The sequence below is a fragment of the Psammomys obesus genome, unplaced genomic scaffold, assembly GCF_907164565.1.
Source record: "Psammomys obesus unplaced genomic scaffold, mPsaObe1.curated_primary_1811, whole genome shotgun sequence".
NCBI classification, from domain to species: Eukaryota; Metazoa; Chordata; class Mammalia; order Rodentia; family Muridae; genus Psammomys; species Psammomys obesus.
In genome coordinates, this window is record NW_026590305.1 from 113,482 (window position 1) to 122,739 (window position 9,258).

The 9,258-nt window shown below is 37.8% G+C and overlaps 1 non-coding gene across 1 annotated transcript; it reads right to left on the bottom strand.

Moving 5' to 3' along the window:
- Positions 1-8,423: 8,423 nt before the first annotated feature.
- LOC129676434 (U6 spliceosomal RNA) lies at positions 8,424-8,529 on the bottom strand. Its single transcript, XR_008720073.1, has one exon. It is a non-coding gene; the product is annotated as a U6 spliceosomal RNA (small nuclear RNA).
- Between the last annotated feature and the right edge of the window lie 729 nt (positions 8,530-9,258).

A 9,258-nucleotide genomic window follows, 5' to 3' on the forward strand; every position in this document is an offset into this window, starting at 1 on the left:
AGCTCATGATAGTTCAGTGTTCACGTGGGTACCCTAGTAAGGGGAACAGGGACTGTCTCTGACATGATTTTAGTGGCAGGCTCTTTGATCACCTCACCTGAGAGGGAAGCAGCCTTACCAGGCTACAGAGGAAGACAATGCAGCCACTATTGATGAGACCTGATAGACTAGGATCAGAAGGAAGGGGAGGAGAACCTCCCCTCTCAGTGGACTGAGGGAAAGGTATGGGTGGTAAAAAGGGAGAAAAAGTGGGATTGGTAGGGGAAGAGGGAGAGAGCTACAGGTGAGATACAAAGTGAATTAACTGTAATTAATAAAAAAAAAAATTTTAAAGGAAAGAGGATCCAGGCAGTCCAGATAGGACCTGATAGGCTAGGGTCAGACAGTATTAGGGAAAGAAGACTTCCTCTATCAGTGGACTAGAAGAGAGGGATAAGGCAGGAAGAATGAGGGAGTGTGGGATCGGAAAAAGATGTGTGTGGTGGCTGCAACTGGGATACAAAGTGAATAAATTGTTAATAATAATAATAATAATAGTAATAATAGTAATAATAATAATAACAACAACAACAACAACAAAGTAAAAAAGAAAAGAAAACCATTGCAATAAGACTCAAAACCTGATTTTGCCTCAGGGTAGAAAAATTCCACTGTGTGTATGGTCAATGACAGTAGGTTGTTAAGACAACAGATCTTAGAAAACAATCAATCATTGGTGTTTGCTTTTAAGTAGAGAAAAAAAATTATAGCACCAGTATAAACAAGCAGTATGCTATATTTTTGCAAACTACAAGCTCATTCACATATTCTACCCTGGTGAAAGTACAGAACTTTTCCTGTAAAATCAGCATGACAACAATGTTAATGAGAATGAGAAGGAAAAAGAAATGATGGTAGGGTACAAATTTTCTATCTTGTATGAATTTTATCTTAAAAATGCTGCTTGTTTTTATAACCATAGAAAAAATGAAATATTTTTGAAATAGTAGACCTTACCTACCTCAAAGGCAAAACAAAAGTAGATAGAAGTAATGTGCAACTGGAACCCGAATTATCCAAAGGTAATGAAGATTCCAACATAAATTATGTGGGTTTTTTGTTTTTGTTTTTGTTTTTTCAGACTGCCTAAGCTAAAGTTACTGTGTGAATTAACATCCTAAGTTTTCCTACAACTAATTAAAAGAACTGACACAGTTAATATAAGTATTTCAAGCATTATGCTTTTGTTTCTCTTCTACTCCACTACCAGCAAATCAACTTCATATTCTGAAATGCAGTGTAGCTTCATGATAATTCAAAGAGTTTAGGTCACTAATGGAAAATGGTTCTGTATCATGCTATTGTTATTTCAGAAATAAAGTCTTTACATTAAATGCTCTTGGTTTTAAGCTTCACGTTTTCAAAAATTCATTAAAGGGATAAATTATAAAATTTTATAATCAATAATAACTGATGTTCCTAAGATAACTGATAGCTTAATCCATTTTTCAATATGCAAATATAAACATAAAAGGAATGATTGTTAAACTTTGTTTAAATAGAAACAATTCTAGTTTCTCTTTTTTAAATGGGGTTTTGAGGTTATTTTATAACCTAAAATTATAGTTACACAGATGCAAACAGCTGTAATCATCACAGACCTTGCATTCCACGCATGGCAGGAAACAAGAGAAACCATATGCTCTATTAATAAGTAATGTCCACATCACAGATATAAATATCAGAATCCTATTCAGAATCCTATTGAAGTCTATCATTTCTCGCACTTGATCCATCAAGTAAGCAATCACAGCTTTTTAATTCTTTTTTTTTAATTTATCAGTATTTTTATTGAAAATAAAATTTTTCTTTTTTTTATAATTTTATTTTTTTCTTATCAGTTACATTGTAATAATTCTGTACCCCAGCCGTGTCCCGATCCCTCATTCCCTCCCAGTCCCTCCCTCCCTCCTTCATCTCCACCGTGCCCCTTGCCAAGTCCACTGATAGGGGGGACCTCCTCCCCATTCATCTGATCCTGTTTTATCAGGTATCTTCAGGACTGGCTGCAAAGCACTCCTCTGTGGCCTAACAGGACTGCTCCTCCCTTGGGGGTGGGGAGGCCAAAGAGCCAGTCATTGAGTTCCTGTTAGAAATAGTCCTTGTTCCCCTCACTATGGGAAACCAATTGATTACTGAGCTACCACAGGCTACATCTGAGCAGGGGTTCTAGGTTACATTCATACATGGTCCTTGGTTGCATGTCAGACTCAGAAAAGATCCTGTGCCCAGATAAATTTGGTCCTTGTGGAGCTCCTATCCTTTCCTCATCAGACTAACTCCCCTTCTTTCTTATGATTCCCTGTACTCTGCCAAAGGTTTGGTCATGAGTTTTTGCTTTGAAAACACTGCTAGTTAGAGTCTTTCAAATGCGCTCATTAGGCTCCTGTCAATGTTCAATGCACATCCCCTCTGTCTTTCAACACGAGGATTGATAATCTTACCCCATGTCCGCTCTCTTGATTATCTTTTTTAGGTGTATAGATTTCATTATGTTTATCATATCTTATAGGTCTATATAAGTGAGTATATACCGTGTTTGTCTTTCTCCTTCTGGGATATTTCACTCAGGATGATCTTTTCTAGATCCCACCATTTGCCTGCAAATTTCATGATTTCCTCCTTTTTGATTGCTGAGTAGTATTCCATTGTGTAAAAATACCACAATTTCTATACCCATTCCTCTGTTGATGGACATCTGGGTTGTTTCCAGGTTCTGGCTATTACAAATAAAGCTGCTATAAACATGGTTGAGCAAGAATCCCTTTTGTGTACTTGAGCAAACTTTGGGTATATACCTAGCAGTGGTATAGCTGGGTCTTGAGAAAGCACTATTCCTAATTGTCTGAGAAAGCACCAGATAGATTTCCAGAGTGGTTGTACCAGTTTACATTCCCATCAGCAGTGGAGGAGGGTTCCTCTTTCTCCACAACCTCTCCAGCATGTGTTGTCACTTGAGTTTTTCATCTTGGCCATTCTGATGGGTGTAAGGTTAAATCTCAGGGTCGTTTTGATTTGCATTTCCCTGATGGCTAATGAGGATGAGCATTTCTTTAAGTGTTTCTCTGCCATTTGATATTTCTCTGTGGAGAATTCGCTGTTTAGCTCTGTTCCCCATTTTTTAAGTGGATTACTTGGTTTGCTGCTTTTCAGCTTCTTTAGTTCTTTGTATATACTCGATATTAGTCCTCAGTCAGATAAAGGGTTAGTGAAGATTCTTTCCCAATCTGTAGGCAGGCGTTTTGTTTTGATGACAGTGTCCTTTGCTTTACAGAAGCTTTTCACTTTCATGAGGTCCCATTTATTGATTGTTGCTCTTAGAGCCTGTGCTGTTGGTGTTCTGTTCAGGAAGTTGTCTCCTGTGCCAATGAGTTCTAGGCTGTTCCCCACTTTTTCTTCTAACAGATTTAGAGTATCTGGTTTTATGTTGAGGTCTTTGATCCACTTGGACTTTAGTTTTGTGCAGGGTGATAAATATAGATCTATTTTCATTTTTCTGCATGTGGACATCCAGTTGGACCAGCACCATTTGTTGAAGATGCTGTCTTTTTTCCATTGAATGGTTTTGGCTTCTTTGTCAAAAATCGAGTATTCATAGGTGTGTGGGTTTATTTCTGGGTCTTCTATGCGGTTCCATTGAGCCTCCTTTCTGTTTCTATGCCAATACCATGCGGTTTTTATTACTATTGCTCTGTAGTACAACTTGAGATCGGGGATGGAGATACCTCCAGATGATCTGTTGTTGTACAGGATTGTTTTGGAGATTCTGGGTTTTTTGTTTCTCCATATGAAGCTGAGAATCTTTCTTTCAAGGTCTGTAAAGAATTGAGTTGGTATTTTGATGGGAATTGCATTGAATCTGTAGATTGCTTTTGGCAGGATGGCCATTTTCACAATGGTAATCCTACCAATCCATGAGCACGGGAGATCTTTCCATTTTCTGAGATCTTCTTCAATTTCTTTCTTCAGAGACTTGAAGTTTTTCTCAAACAGGTCTTTCACTTGCTTGGTTAGTGTCACCCCAAGGTACTTTATGTGGTTAGTGAAGGGTGTTGTTTCCCTAATTTCTTTCTCAGCCATTTTGTCTTTGGTATACAGGAGGGCTTCTGATTTTTTTGAGTTGATTTTGTATCCTGCCACTTTGCTGAAGGCGTTTATCAACTGGAGTTCTTCTCTGGTTGAATTCTTGGGGTCGCTCATATATAATATCATATCATCTGCAAATAGTGACACTTTGACCTCTTCCATTCCGATTTGTATCCCCTTGATCTCCTTTAGTTGTCTTATTGCTCTGGCTAGGACTTCAAGTACTATGTTGAAGAGGTATGGAGAGAGTAGGCAGCCTTGTCTTGTTCCTGATTTCAGTGGGATTGATTTAAGTTTCTCTCCATTGAGTTTGATGGTGGCTATAGGCTTGCTGTATATTGCCTTTACTATGTTTAGATATGTGCCTTGTATTCCTGAACTCTCCAAGACTTTAAACATGAATGGGGTGTTGGACTTTTCAAATGCTTTTCCAGCATCTAAGGAGATGATCATGTGGTTTTTCTCCTTCAGTTTGTTTATGTGGTGGATTACATTGATGGATTTCCGTATGTTGAACCACCCTTGCATGCCTGGGATGAAGCCTACTTGGTCGTGGTGGATGATATCTTTGATGTGTTCTTGGATTCGGTTTGCAAGTATTTTATTGAGTATTTTTGCATCAATGTTCATAAGAGAGATAGGTCTGAAGTTCTCTTTTTTTTGTTGGGTCTTTGTGTGGTTTAGGTATCAGGGTGACTGTTGTTTCATAGAATGAGTTTGGTAATGTACCTTCTGTTTCTATTTTGTGGAATAGTTTGAGGAGAATTGGTGTGAGCACTTCTTTGAAGGTCTGGTAGAATTCCACGCTGAAACCATCTGGCCCAGGGCTTTTTTTGGAGGGGAGACTGTGAATGACTGCTTCAATTTCCTTGGAGGATATAGGGCTATTCAGTCTTTCTACCTGATCTTGACTTAATGTTGGAAGATGGAATCTATCAAGAAAATTGTCCATTTCATTTAGATTTTCAAATTTTGTGGCATATAGGCTTTTGTAGTATGACCTAATGATTGTTTGAATTTCCTCTGTATCTGTAGTTATGTCACCCTTTTTATCTCTGATTTTGTTGATTTGGATAGATTCTCTCTGCTTTTTAGTTAGTTTGGCTAAGGGTTTGTCTATCTTGTTGATTTTCTCAAAGAACCAGCTTTTTGTTTCATTGATTCTTTGAATAGTTTTATTTATTTCTAATTGATTGATTTCAGCCCTGAGTTTGATTATTTCCAGGCTTCTGCTCCTCTTGAGTGTATCTGCTTCTTTTTTTTCTAGGGTTTTCAGTTGGGCCATTAAGTTGTTTGTATGTGATGTTACAAATTTCTTCTTGCAGGCACTTAGTGCTATAAATTTTCCCTGAGCACTGCTTTCAATGTGAACCATAAATTTGGATATGTTGTGCCTTCATTTTCATTGAATTCTAGGAAATCTTTAATTTTTTTCTTTATTTCTTCCTTAACACAGCTGTCGTTGAGTAACAGGTTGTTCAGTTTCCATGTGCGTGTAGGCTGTTTGTTATTTCTGTTGTTGTTGAGGTGCAGCTTAAGTCCATGGTTTTCAGATAGAATACAAGGGATTATTTCAATCTTTTTATATCTGTTGAGGCTTTCTTTATGACCAACTATATGGTCTATTTTGGAGAAGGTTCCATGTGGTGCTGAAAAGAAGGTATACTCTTTTGAGTTTGGATGAAAAGATCTGTAGACGTCTATTAGGTCCATTTGTTTTAGGGTCTCTGTAAGTGTTTTTATTTCCCTATTTGTTTTCTGTCTAGTTAAACTGTCCTTTGGTGAGAGTGGAGTGTTGAAGTCTACCACTATTAGGGTTTTAGAATCAATGTGTGATTTAAGCTTTAATATTGTTTCATTTAGTAATGTAAGTGCTCTTGTATTTGTGGCATAGATATTCAAAATTGTGATGTCCTCTTGGTGGATTTTTCCTTTGATGAGAATATAGTGGCCCTCCTTATCATTTTTGATTAACTTGGGTTGAAAGTCTATTTTATTAGATATTAGGATGGCTACTCCCGCTTGTTTTCTGGAACCATTTGCTTGCAAGACAATTTTCCAGCCCTTTACTCTGAGGTAGTGTTTATCTTTGTTGCATAGGTGTGTTTCTTGGATGCAACAGAATGATGGATTCTGTTTCCGCAACCATTCTCTCAGTCTGTGTCTTTTAATTGGGGAATTGAGTCCGTTGATGTTGATAGAAACTAGTGAGCAACAATTGTTACTTACTTTAGATGTGGTGTTGGTTATGTCACTGAGTTTCATTGCTTGTCTTCTTTTGGTTTTTTTGTTGTGTAGTTATCTATTTCCTCTGTTTCCTTTGATGTAGTTGTTTTCTTTGGTTTGGAGTTTTCCTTCTAGTAACTTCTGTAGAGCTGGGTTACTATGTAGATATTGTTTAAATTTGGTTTTGTCTTGGAATATCTTGAATTCTCCATCTATGTTGATTGAAAGTTTTGCTGGGTATAGTAGTCTGGGTTGGAATCTGTGGTCCCTTAAGGACTGTATGATTTCTGTCCAGGCCCTAGGCTTTCATAGTTTCTGTTGAGAAATCTGGTGTGATTCTGATAGGTCTACCTTCATATGTTACTTGGCCTTTTTCCCTTGCTGCTTTTAGAATTTTTTCTTTGTTTTGTAGGTTCAGTGTTTTGACTATGATGTGACGTGAAGAATTTCTTTTCTGGTCTAGTCTACTTGGTGTTCTGTAGGCTTCTTGTATGTTTATGGCCATCTCCTTCTTTAAGTTGGGAAAGTTTTCTTCTATAATTTTCTTGAAAATATTTTCTGGACCTTTGAGCCTGATGTCTTCTTTTTCTTCTACTCCTATTATTCTTAGGTTTTGTCTTTTCATGGTGTCCTTGATTTCTTGGATGTTTTGTGTTTGGACCTTTTCTGATTTTATTTTTCCTTTGAGAGACATGTCAATTTCCACAAGTATATCTTCGGCTCCTGAGATTCTTTCTTCCATCTCTTGTATTCTGTTGGTGATGCTTACCTTTGTAGTGCCTGATCTTTTCTCTATGTTCTCCAGCTCCTGGTTTTTCTCTTTTTGTGTTTTCTTTATTGATTCTAATTCTGTTTTCATGTCTTGCACCATTTCCTTCATCTGTTTGAATGTGGACTCCTGCTTTTCAATGATAGCTTCTATTTTTTTTTTGCCCGTTTCCTCTCTATGTATCACTAATTGTGCCTCTACTTCTTTGGGTATAATTGCCTGTATTTCTATGAGAGCTCTGTTTATTTCTTCTTTATTTGCCTTCATTTGTGTGGACATTTCTTTGAGAGCTTTGTGCATTTCTTCTCTGTTTGCCTCAATTTTTGTGGTCATTTCTCTGAGAGCACGATTTGTTTCCTCTTGGTTAGTCTCAATTTCTTTGGTTATTTCTCTGAGGGTTTTGTTCATTTCATCTCTATGGTCCTCTAATAGCTGGAGAAACATAATTTTGATGTCGTTTTATTGTATATGTAGTGAATTGAAGTGTCCATTGTTTTGTGGGGTTGCTGGTGAGGTCATTATGTCCTGATTTTTGTTAGGAGTGTTCTTATGTCTGCCTCTAGCCATCTGGTTATTTATAATCCTCACTGGTTGTTCCTCGAGATTGTAGTTTGGGCTATGATCCTCTCTTTCTGTTTTCTGGACTGTTTTTTTTCAGAAAGTTGAGAGAGGTTCACTGCTTTGGGAGTGTGCACTGTGTTTTCAGTTTTGCCTAATTAAAGAATGTGACGCTGGCGCTATTCGCGTGCACTTTTAGCGGGCGCAGTGTGCATGCGCGGATTCTCTGACTATTGCAGTGGCCTGCAAGCCACTATTACGCTGTTCTGACTGAGATCCAGGGATTGTTTGCCTGGATTACCCTGGTGGACCCGCAAAGCAGAGGCTTCAATGTTGGGGTCGCTATCCCAAGAATCCCTCTGATGCCCACACTAGGAGTGTGGGTGGCAGGGATCTCGTCTTGTTGCTTCTGTGGAGAGGCCCTGGATTTGGGGCAATCTCTCCCTAGAAGGCTCACTCACTCTCTTGCAGGACCAGTTGGAATGCACAGGGGTTCCCCTTGCTCACTACTCTTTGTTTTGGTCCTGCTGCGGAAGTGCACGGGTAGGCTAACAGTCAGCTCTGTGACACTGTGGCCGCAGGACTCGGTGTCCACCTTTCCTGTGTGCTGCCTCTTTGTCCTTTCCCTCTGCCAGGAGGGGTTATGTTGACTGGTCCCTGGTTGGCGCGGGAAAGAGTTAGGGTGAATATACTCAATCCCAGATCCCGGGCCCAAATCTCTCTGCCAGAAGCAGCCTAGCGGTAGAAAAATATGGAACACTTCACGAATTTGCGTGTCATCCTTGCGCAGGGGCCATGCTAATCTTCTCTGTATCGTTCAATTTTAGTATATGTGCTGCCGAAGCGAGCACAGCTTTTTAATTCTAATTAATGTTTTTCTTTGACATTTATAGCCCGATATATTTTCCATGATGATGCTATAGTTAGGTGTTTAGTCCTTGTTTTTTTTGTCCCATACTTTAGAAATTAATTCATTTATTCATATTATTGATTAATTGGAATAAGAATTTAACCTCTAAACAGGTTTATAATTATTCCTGACACAGGAGGCACTAGATCAATATTATGAGTTGAATGAATGAACACATGAACTATGAAATTTTAATTTTTTTTAATTCACCAAAGTTTTATGGTATCAAAAAGGTCACACATTGAGATAGGCATTGCTGTACATGAGAAAGAAAGGGTCATTTATTCTACATATCAAAATACATAGTATTTCCCAAATGATATTATCTGTACATTAGAATAAACCATTAGAATAAACAAATGCCTATTTAATCAAGACCATTAATAATTCTAGGCACAGTGGAAATAGCTGTTAAAGTTGTGAAACCCCTCAGACTTGATGGTGTAAGAAATAAACAAATTCTAAAATTGGTTGAAGCAGTCTGAGTCATATTATATTCAACAAAGTAAAAGCACTGCTGTCTACAAAGCTCATTTGGAGAAATCAAATCTTTCATTTAATATAATCTTTAATGGTCCTCAAATCTTTAACTCTCATAGATTATTCTTGAGTATTCCATTTTGTTATTTTTTTCTTTTTAATTTAATTTTTTTATTATTAGTTACATTTT